We start from the raw sequence: 10,915 nt of genomic DNA, 5'->3' as shown, positions 1-10,915 counted from the left end.
TAACATTGCCAAGCCAGCGAGTCACCTGTGGCTTCATGTGTCACCTGCTTTGGTGGTACTACCAAGATAAACCTGGAAATAGAAGTAAAATACTGGAAATACTCCAGAACTACTGTATCCCTGAGCTTATTAAGCTTGAACTTTCTACTCACAAGATTTCCATTAAATAGGTTGACCACTAAACCACTGTATTAATCACAGAATCAGCAATTTAACTATTAGTCCACAAGTGTTTATGATCCTCACTGGATGTAAACCAACTTTTCATCCTGGTGGTATAAGTTTGCTAAATTAAAAATGGCATTTCTGAGGAAAAAAATCCTTACAGGAAGTTCTTGTGATTGGAGAAGGAAAAATCAACTTGGTAGAAAAACGGATGATATCAAAAAGTTTATTAGTGGGTAATTTTTTTTCTGTATTACATAACAATTTTTGTACTGCCTAACACTACCTATAGATTCTATACATTTATTTCTGGGAAATTGTTCACATAAAGGTTCCTGTGCTTTCACAAGGAAAATCAGGAGAAAGAGTGTACTGTCATTTTTCTGAATTTACCATTTATTTAGTTTCAAATTCATGGTGGTTGCTCTCTCTGAAGACAAATAGAACATGGACTCATAAGCCATAGGAATAGAAAGCTCTAAAATACTTTATCAATAGTATTTTGGTATTAAAAACACCAATAAAGAATCATTATCTTAATTTCCAATAAAACAAAACAAACAAAGGCGCCCTGAAATGGGTTTTAAAGAATTTTTTCAGTATAGAACGTCATGTTTTAGTGAGTTTGTAACCCGTTTTCTCAGGGAAATTCTTTCATTTCATCTTCACAAAACAACCTGCTGCTCATCTCCAGTTCTAGCCTGTGGTTTTTCTGCATCTCACAGCTCACAGGACAAGGGTTTCCTCTCAGGACAAGATCAATTTAAACTGTAGATAAGAGCCAAATGGATTTTTTTCCTTATACCAAATCTACTTAGCTCTTATTGCAAGTTTAAACCTGCTGCAAGATCAACACAGGTGGAAACTAAACATATTGTCCTTCATGTCTAATGAAAGAACAGAGAACTTGAAACATTATTCTCTGTAACTGCTAAATCGTTCACATACACACACCAATAGATCTCTGCCTTTGGACAAGTCTTGTGATAGTTCACTGAAAATTAGTTTTGTTTTACTCACCAGCTGAGTTGCATCATTCTTATTATCAGAAGAAAAAAAAACAACCAACAAACAAACACAACCAACTGGGTGACAAACCGGCCAATATTTCTGTATCCTGCCTGGCTAAGTCTGTGGGTTTATCTTCTTGCTATAAATAAAAACAATTTAAAATCAACATTAATAGAGAAGAAAGCTGCTATTCAAGACATCAGTCAGAACCCCTGTTACCTGTAAGGCCACTACTGTAATCCCTGATAATTTCTTGGGTCCAGAATCAAAGGACTACAGCATGCAACTTCAATTAAAAAATCCAGCCAGAATAACTAGAGAAAACATGAAAACAGTGATTTTTCTGGCACTCCGTTTGAAAGGAAGAGTTAAATTAATACATGAAAAGATCCTATCAGCTCTGACTTGTCTGAGTTATTAATTGAACACCTTCTTGGAAACGCATAGATAAAGACGTGTACCTTAGAGAATATGAGATAAGAGTGAAAGGAAAGGGAGAGAAATTAGCAGTTTTGCCAGTTCACTCCCTTAATTGTCAAGCTAAGGCTGTTCAAAGCTGCCTGGAGCAGCGCAATATGAAATGGTAACGAAAGTGTGGGCTGGTGATGCAGAAGATAAAAACTTCAGGATTATCCTTAAACGTACTTATCTTTAGACACAGAAGAGGCTGTAAAGCCAGCTGAACGATATAAAGCTGTTCTAAAACAAGACAAATATCTGCTCCATGTGTTATAAGCAGTTCAAGCTGCTTCCTGTGATGAAAAACATGGGCTGTATGGTAGACATACTACAGCTAAGTACAATAGATCCCATGATACAGTTATTTAAAGGAATATTAGAGTGATGAAAGAAGCAATGGAATTCTGCTCTTTAGGAGGCTCAGAGGCTGAACCGGAGAGAAAAAAAGTTGAAGCATGCTGATTTGGTAAATGTTGCTGATGCTGGAAGTTTGAGAGCGAGAGGACAGTTTTATGCCCGGGTTCTCCGGAAACAATAGAGCTCGATGGGTCTCTTGCCCTGGGCAGGGGGAGAGCAGGAGAGCGCAGCTCAGCACTTCCATCCTCAGCCTCCAAAGGGCGGCGGGATCCTTCCCACAGTGCTACACAGGACGAATCCAAGCAGCTCAGAAGGGCACATCTGGAGTCAGTAGCAGTCCTGGGACCAAACCCCCCTCATCACTTCGTTTCAGTCCGTTTTCATCCTTTCTGCCTTGTTTTGTCCCCCGTGGAGCGCAGTGAAGCGCCCAACTGTACAATTCAGATAATACCAAAGACAGTAATAAGAAACAACCTTATTAAAATACTAATTGCCGCACTAAAATGTTTCATATGAAATTATCATAGCTGCCAATATCCCACCATTAATGTACAAAAGTCTGATTATCTTTTCAATAAAAACAGAGAAATTCCAGCCTTTAAACTCGTTATCGTGGCAAACCAGAATGCTATGACAATGCATGAGAACTTCGGTTTGCAGCTGTAAAATTCCCAAAAGTCCTGTGACTTGGTTATAACTTTGTTATAGATGATTACCTTCCTCACTCACACAACTCCCACGTTTGCTTTTGGGAAACAGAGTGTATATTCCACAAAAGCAAGCAGTATATTTATTTAAATAAACGAGAAATATGGAAAGCAATTTATCCTACAACATATTGCTATGTACTGGAAAGCCTGACGTTTGCACATCTAGTTTCAAATCATACAATGCATCCTTAGAGGCAAAAGTAAAATTGAAGATTTGCAAATGCTGATCTCTGACTCTATTTTCAATGGAGTCAAATTGTCAAAATGCTTCGCCAAGGTGAATCCTAAACAGGATAGACAGGAAATAAAATTCTTTAATTTTTGCAAAAATATGTTTTAATTATTTTCTCAACCAAATGCAAACTGAAAATTTGTAGTGTTTTGAGAAAACTTGAAAGGGAATAAAAGTCTAGTGTTAACCAACATTTCTTAATCAGTTTATCAGAATATACATTGAAAAATGCATTTTTAAATACCTTTTCACATAGCGATGACAGTTCATTTTAGTACCTTCCTGCGAGGCTTAAATAACATTTTTAAAATTTTTGCTTTGAATTGGATTCCATAAGAAGAATTTATTTAAATTGCAAACGTTTCCATTTAATGGCAGTTTGTCTGTACTTTAAAAAAAAAAAAACCAAACAAAAAAAAACCCCCAAAACAACCAACTATTTGCACATAGTTTCACTTAAATTCCCCTCTTTGCACATGTGTAACTGTGTAACGCACCGAGTTCCACTCCGGTGTTTTACAAATGAATGGCTGTTGCCATCTACCGTTGGAAAAATAGGATCAACAGCAGGAGATAACAGCACAGATAAGACGTGCGAAACAAAGGCTTCAGCAGCCACAGAGGATAAGCTCTCCCTAGTGAAATCTTTGAAATACAAAATTCAAGTGACCAAAGAGAGGTAGAAAAAAGTCCCTTCCACTCATAAGCCACCGTGACTCTTAGGTCTGATCCAGCTGGGAAGTAAACACGAATCCAAACATGGACAACTTCTTTATGTACGGATCTGAGGGTTCGGAAGGCTTCACCCAGAACTGCAGCTAGAGTACACACAAATTTTAAAAAATTAACTAATAAAGCATTATTTTAAAATTAGGCCCAAGTTCCAATCGTGCCTCTGCAGCCTGAAAAGTGTAAATACGGGAGGTAGAAGCCGTGCCCCGGCTGCCGGAGCACAGCCAGGCAATGCAGAGCCTTGGCTTGAAAATGGACCTGACCTAACCCATGGAGCAGGGCAGAGTCACCAAGCACAGCACCAGGACCCAGAGCAGTTCTCCCAGGCTCTCGTGCCAGAGGTTTAGCACTGCCTGGGGTTGGTTTTTCCAAACTTCTGTTGGATAAAACAACTTCCCAGCTGAGCTGAATGCAGAGAACTGGGCAAAGAAAGGCAAAGAAAATTATTATATTCTTACACCATCTTTAGTCCGCGGTTTTTAGCATTTACAAAGACTTGATTGCATGTCTTCACCATTAAATTACTTACGTAAAAATGATTGAGACTTGTGCTTCTTCCGTTCCCTTTCCTGATAAATATCCTTAGATACCACATCCAACCACATTTTGAAGGTACCCCTTGTCTAGGCAATCTACAAACAGAATTAGGGTAGGGTTCTATTAATGTTTGCCAGACCTGTCGGAGGTTAAACAGCCTTTGAATTAAACCATTCTTTACTCTTTGATAATTATTATTTTTCCTTAAGACACTTTTTGTTGCCTCATAAGCAAGGTCAACTTGAACTGTTTTCTTAGACTCAATATCTCAGTACAACGTTAACTCTGCTCGTGCTGTTCTTACAAACTCTGCGTGTGCTGTCACCTCTGCCAACACCTTTGGGAAGTGTTTAGCAGAACTCTCAGTAACTGAAAAAACTCCAGCTTTTCTCTTGGTCATTTCAAGGGCATTGCTAAGTGGACTTTAAATTTGCACACAAAGTCACACCAACATGTGAATTTATACTTGTCCATCTCTGCATATAAACCTCTTGCACTGGTTTAAATCTTCCTTGGTTTGTTTGTTGTGCCCTGACACATCGCATCCAACCCAAACAACCATGATTAGCTTTCTCGCGCTAGTTTGAAAACAAAACCTAAACTGGGAACAGATTAATGAAAGCAGTGTAAGATAAAATCCTGCTGCTTTCATGTACAGGGAGTGAAAAAGGGCAACGACATTGAGAGGTGACTGAAAGCAGAGGCCTAGGTAGAGCCAGGAGTGGAGAACAGCTCAGGACCGTGCCTGCCGCACAGCACCACAGCTGGAATCAACCCGGCTGAGACCTCATCCTGAGAAATGTGCGCTTGGAAATGTGGTAATGGGGGAGGTGTGCTAGTCCCCTCAGGGGCCCCAGGTCTGTCGGCTCCCAAAACACCCTCAGAGCTGTTTGCACAAGCACTGTAATGTTACCCCTCCTGCTATCCCGCCAGTTCTATGGCATCTCCTAAGGGATTTCATCCGTGGCCTGCTGATTTTTTTTCCTAGGTTCTCCACAGAAGAGGATCAATTTTCCCACAGGGACAGAAAGCTCTGGGGTGCTCATAAACAGCACACGAGAAGATGACCGTGCAAAAGGAAGGCAACCCCAGGCACAAAGGGGTGCAGTGAGGCCACTTCATCCTGCTGGGAGGGCAGACAGGTCTGGGTCACCTTTGGCCAGAGCACTGTCCCCGTACCCAGCCTGATACAGCAGATGTCGTGTGACTGACCTTAAACAGCCGCAATGCTCACCTTAAACAGCCATCCTTCAAAGCTCAGCCTAAACATCTGCTACAGAAGCTCCTGAGCACTCGGTGCTAGCTCCTGAGCATCTGGCACTCCACAAGTCACCCAGGATGTGCAACCCTAAATCCCAAGCTAACAGAACGTCAGCCCGGAGTGTGAACCTCAGTAACACCCTTTCATAACTACTGAGCACAAGTGCTCCTCTTCTCCCAAACATAATCATAAACAGGATTTTTAAAAGATTTTTAAATCAAACAAATCTGGAGACATTAAGATGGGCACTTAGGTCCTGAGGGAAGAAAATTGACTTCATGCCAAATGATACAAGATGGAGCTGCTGACTGGGGCAGGTAACTACCGCTGGATGCCGGGTGACTTTATTTTCCTATCTTCTCCTAGGAGAGACAATTCCCTTGATACACTTGCAAATGGTTTTAAACACTTCAGGGGTGAAGTAGCTGAGAGCTTCTGTTTGCATTCCTAAAAAGCCACATTAGCACGTTTTTTGGCCTGTTTCACTGGGGCAGGTAGGGCAGCTTGCGGGCTGTTCGGAAACAGTAGCAAGCTGTACCTACAGCTCCGTTTGTTGTCCTCTCTGCAACAATGCCACGTTGCACAGTTTTCCTTGCTTCCATAAATAAATAGAAACAAAAGTAGACCACGTTCTGAGCATTTTCTCTCTGACACGGGGATCTGCAGAGTACATACTTTTTTATGACCACAGAAACGTGGCAGTTTAAGCTTATCACTTCTTTCAGAAGGGACAGCTTAAAAAAATCATTTAAAATGCCACCAAACCTGGTATATTTGGAAGACTTTTTTTCAGAGAGACAATTGTAAGTCGAGTTTCGTTCAAAAAAACAATGTCCTAAGCACATGAAATATCTTGGCTCTGCACGTTTAGTTGAGAGTTTGAAATGAAGTATTTGATGCTAAAGTGAAAGCTGTTGCTTGGAAACAAGATAAAACAGTGAAAACACAATTGTTTGAACCAAGAAAGAACATTACTATCAGCAGAGCCAGCACTAGTTTTAGCTGGATCAGATTTATTGAGCAAGTTCAGATTCCAGTACCACAAAGGCCCTACATATCTTCGTGTGTGCGGTCAGCCTCTCCTGTTTCTGTTTATTCTGGCTGCAGAAGGTTTCTTTCAAACAGAATCAAAAAATTATGTACCCAAGTTCACTCCCATCCTCTGTGCAAAGGAAAAAATAGAAGGCCACAAGATGGCACTGGTCAAACGCTCAGGATATTAAAGTTGGTAAATGAGCACTGATGATGCCCAAGCGCAGTTTGTAGGGCTGTGTCTGTGTTCCACACGTGCACCCGCAGGTCTGGTGAACCTTCTGTAAATGGTTGATGCCAGATACAGAAATATCAAAGAGGATTGGCAATGGTCAGAACTGACAGCAGAGGTAATCAAACAGCCAGTTCCTGTGATGGTGATGGCACAGGATGGGCCCTGGGCACTCCTCCCTCAGGCGGGCAGGGCTGGGGCTCAGCACATCACTGCAGGTTTGGTGCTGTACCCCTGGCACAAAATAGGCAGGTTTGGTGCTGTGCCCTGGCACGCATTGGAGAGTTTCTCTTCATGGCAGTGCCAAAGCCTGAGCACAGGGAGAGGAATTGCTAAGGGAAGACAAGCTACAACACCTTCCCCTCACAACCTTTGCTCCACACTGCAGCGAAGTATCTGTCCCCAGCTTCCCGTGCTCCATCTCTCACGTTTTCACAAATTCAGCTCTTTGCCGCCAAAATCGATGAGTGAAACTCAACATTTCTTGAACTCGATGAAAAAAATTCAGCATTTGTGAGCTTCCATCACCGCAGGGCTCTCCTAGATAAGATCTCGGCGGCGGCGAGCGCATCCGTCCCACCGCCCGCACTCCGAGGGGAGCACACGACAAATCTCGGCGGGGACCGACGCTTCGGGAGCTCCGTTCGGGGTCCCCGGCCGGCCCAGCAGAGCCGGGGGCCGCCTGAACACCCCGACCCCGAGAGGCCGGGTCCTCCCGGCGGGGATGGGGGTTTGGGGGGTGTCGGGGCGGCGCCGGCCGCGCACCCCACGTCTGAGGGAGCCGCGGCTGCTCAGCGCCCGGCGGCGCCGCGCCCGTTTTGTTCTGTTGGGGTCCCCCGGCTGCCCAAGGTGGGCGGGCCGGCCCTCCGGTCCCAGCCGCCGCCGAGGCTGACAGAGACGAGCTCTTCGCGGCGGTAGTGGCGCTGAGCCTGCCGACCGCGGCCTCCACGAGGGGCGACGGCGAGAGCATCCCCGGTTGCGGAGGAGAGATAGGGACCCCAGAGTGGGCCGGGGTGTAGATCCCCCTCGCTGGCTTTTTTTGAGGCCGTACCTCTTTCCCCCCACCCCCCCCCTTTGCTTAGGCCGCTCCCTTTGCCCGCTGAAAGTCAGCGAGTAAAACAGCGGGCGGGCGTAAGGGGCGCAGCCGCCATTAGGGTTAGTTGGCCGCAGGACCTGCCCACCCCGGCACGGGGCGCGGGCGCGCCGTGCCTTGCGTATTATAACCCGTGGCCACGCCCCCCGCGTTCCCATTGGTCAGAGGGGCGACCCCCTCCGCTTCTATTGGCTGCGGCGGGGTGAGGGGGCGGGGCGCGGCAGGTGGCGGGAGTTTGGAACGCTCCGCGTGCTCTCGGGAGCGCGCCTGGAAGGGAGCGCGCCTTCCGTGCCCCGCGGCCGCGGTCCGGGAGATGCGGCCTGGGTCTAGGACGGGGACCGGCGACCCGGAGCCCGGCCTGGGGCTTGCAGCGGGATTTGGGGGCTGGTGCCTGGGGTTTGGAAATCAGTGCCTACGGTTTGGGGGCGTGTACCGGGATTTGGGGGCGTGTACCGGGATTTGGGGGCGGGTATCGGGATTTGGGGGCTGGTGCCCGGGATTTGGGGGCTGGTATCTGGCATTTGAGGGCTGGTGCCTGGGATTTGGGGGCTGGTATCAGGATTTGGGAGCTGGTGCCTGGGGTTTAGGGCCGTGACCCGGTGTTTGTGAGCTGGATTGAGGGAGCCTGAGCCTGCGTTCAGGTCCATCCCGTCCCAGGTGAGGATCCCTGGATGAGGAACCAGGCCATCCCTCTCCCACCGTTCCCCCAAAGCAGGGCTGTGCCAACCCCAGCAGCCCCCTCCTCCCCCTCCCATGCTGTGTTGGATGATGGTTTTTATTCATCTCTGCTGTGACCTCTCTTTGTGCAAGGCGGATGCTCCCTGCGGTGCTCCCTGGAGCATTCACCTCGGACCCCTCTGCTGCCTCATGTTCCCCAGAGAGGCTTTTGTGCTTTTCAACGCTGAGATTTCCATGGAAAAGCAAGGCGTTCTGCAAGTGCAAAGGAGTGTGAAACAATAGTGTAGAGCTCTTGGTCTTCCCAACTTTGGTCGTACGTATGCTGTGCAGGGTTGTTCTGGTAAAGAGCCTCTTAAAAAAAGTATTTTATACCTATTCAGAAAGATGTACTCACAGACTAAGAAGGAATAAATTGTATGAGATGTTATGATTTTTACTGGTGTGCTACAGACACAGACTTCTCCCTGATTGCTCCCAGGTAGCTGTAATCTTGGGTTCTTTTCCATGAAGTGTCAAGGAAAATCTGTTGTAAGAACATGTTTTAGAAACATTTTCTGTGCACTGTGTTAGGCTCAGCCTCCCTGTGCTCTGTCACAGTAATCTATATGGGCTGGAAGGCACCCAGGGAAGCAAAGAGCCTTCTGTCCAAACTGAAATCTTATTAGCAGAAGCTTTGACTTTCACCTCAACACCCGGAACCATGTATTGAGCTTAATTCCAGGGAAGAGGCCACCAGAAAACACAAGAAAGGAATGGAGTGGAAGCCCTTATGCCAACATGGTGATGATTTATTCATGACAGATTTGAGGCAGGACTTGCCACTCCCTGCTAACTGTGCCAAGATCAGGAGGGTGGAAGAGGCTTTTAAGACAATTAAACCCCTGATTCTGAACTATAATGTCATGGAATGTGGAAAGTTTTTTCCACATCACTGGGATTTTTAGCCATCCCTTCCCAATGCCTGAGGCACACATAACATTGTATTTCTTTAATGCCTTGTACAAGCAGCTCCTCAGCTCCTGTGACTTGTGAAGTGCCACTTTCAGAATCCATGTTACATGAATTGTAAGCTCACAGCTGTCCAGGTCAAACTGGAAAATACCAGGGGGAAAGCAGCAGCCTTTAGAGATTGCTGTCACTGATTGTCACTGTGGGTGACACCGTGATTGGAGTCTGTCACACAGCCTGTGCTGAGACTGGAGCCAGAGTGAGAGCACAGCCTGGACTGGCACACAGAGCTGGCACAGCAGCCTGCTCAAGGGAGACCCCTGCCATTTCTTCCCACAGCCTCCCATCTCCCCAGGACATGACAATCCCATGCTTTTATTGATAAGTACAGGAATCAAACAAAATACAGTGGTATTGGATAAGCACTTTGCCACGTCTCTGTGGCAACACCAGCATCTCTGGCATCTCACCAGCATCTTTGGTCAAGATATTTTGAGGATGTCTCAGGTAAAGGACATTGGGAATGTGTACACTTCAATTATGTGTTTTGTTTTGAAAAAAATTCTGGGAATGCATTTGACCTGTCACAATCCAGGCAACTTCAGCACCTTGGAAAATGTTATAGGTTGTATCTTTCCACTGGTTGGAGTTTGGCTCATGTTTCCCTTTGCAAAGAGTGGCAAAACCACATTCCCTTGTGTGGCTCCTGCCAAGATATGTTATTTTAGTTCCTAGTGCGCTAGAAAATCCAGGAGGATTAGTCACTTCCCCATTCTCCAACTCCGGCTGTAGCGAGAGGCCTGCGGAGCAGACGCTGACGGGTGTCACACGCTCCGTGTCCAGCTCCCAGCTCTCCTGTGCGCTGCTTCATCCCTGCCCTGCCCTGCCAGCAGTGCCAAACATTCCCTTTCTCCTTGAAGTTTCTCGTTCCCACCGACGCTGTCATTCCTGGTGTGCGTGGGGAGCGCATGGCCCCCCTGGAGAGACCCGCACTCGGGGGTGACCTGCCGGCGCTGCAAGGGGACAGGAGGCAGGGGGAGGATGCGGGCTCCGGGGGCGTTCGGCGGTGTCCGTGGGGTGCAGGTCCCGCCCGAGCGCGGGGTCCGGGCGCGGTGCGGGGCAGGAGGGGACGCGGAGGTCGCGGAAGGGACAGCGGGGACAGACGGGGTGGGAGGGCATTAGGGAAGTAGCTGGAAGACCTCGCTGCAGCGGTGTTTCCGTAGTGTAGTGGTTATCACGTTCGCCTAACACGCGAAAGGTCCCCGGTTCGAAACCGGGCGGAAACACGAGAGCAGCTGGCTTTTTATTTCGCTTTCTGCCGGGCCGCGGCACCATTCTCAGCTTTTCAACCCCCTTGCCCGAGTTATTTTAATTAAAGCCGCGGCGCTGCCCGGCAGGAACATTAAACCCGTTTTATTCCCCAATTTCCCAAGCCGCCCCCGGCGCGGAGGCCGGAACTCGCGTCCCG

At 47.0% G+C, this 10,915-nt stretch overlaps 1 non-coding gene across 1 annotated transcript; it reads left to right on the top strand.

The window, feature by feature from the left end:
• The first annotated feature begins 10,660 nt into the window (after window positions 1-10,660).
• Window positions 10,661-10,733, top strand: TRNAV-AAC. The gene has a single exon. It is a non-coding gene; the product is annotated as a tRNA-Val (tRNA).
• Window positions 10,734-10,915: the final 182 nt, after the last annotated feature.

Source organism: Corvus hawaiiensis, chromosome 10, assembly GCF_020740725.1.
Source record: "Corvus hawaiiensis isolate bCorHaw1 chromosome 10, bCorHaw1.pri.cur, whole genome shotgun sequence".
NCBI classification, from domain to species: domain Eukaryota; kingdom Metazoa; phylum Chordata; class Aves; order Passeriformes; family Corvidae; genus Corvus; species Corvus hawaiiensis.
The sequence above is the reverse complement of the archived record's forward strand: the minus strand, read 5'-3'. Positions and strand labels throughout refer to the sequence as shown.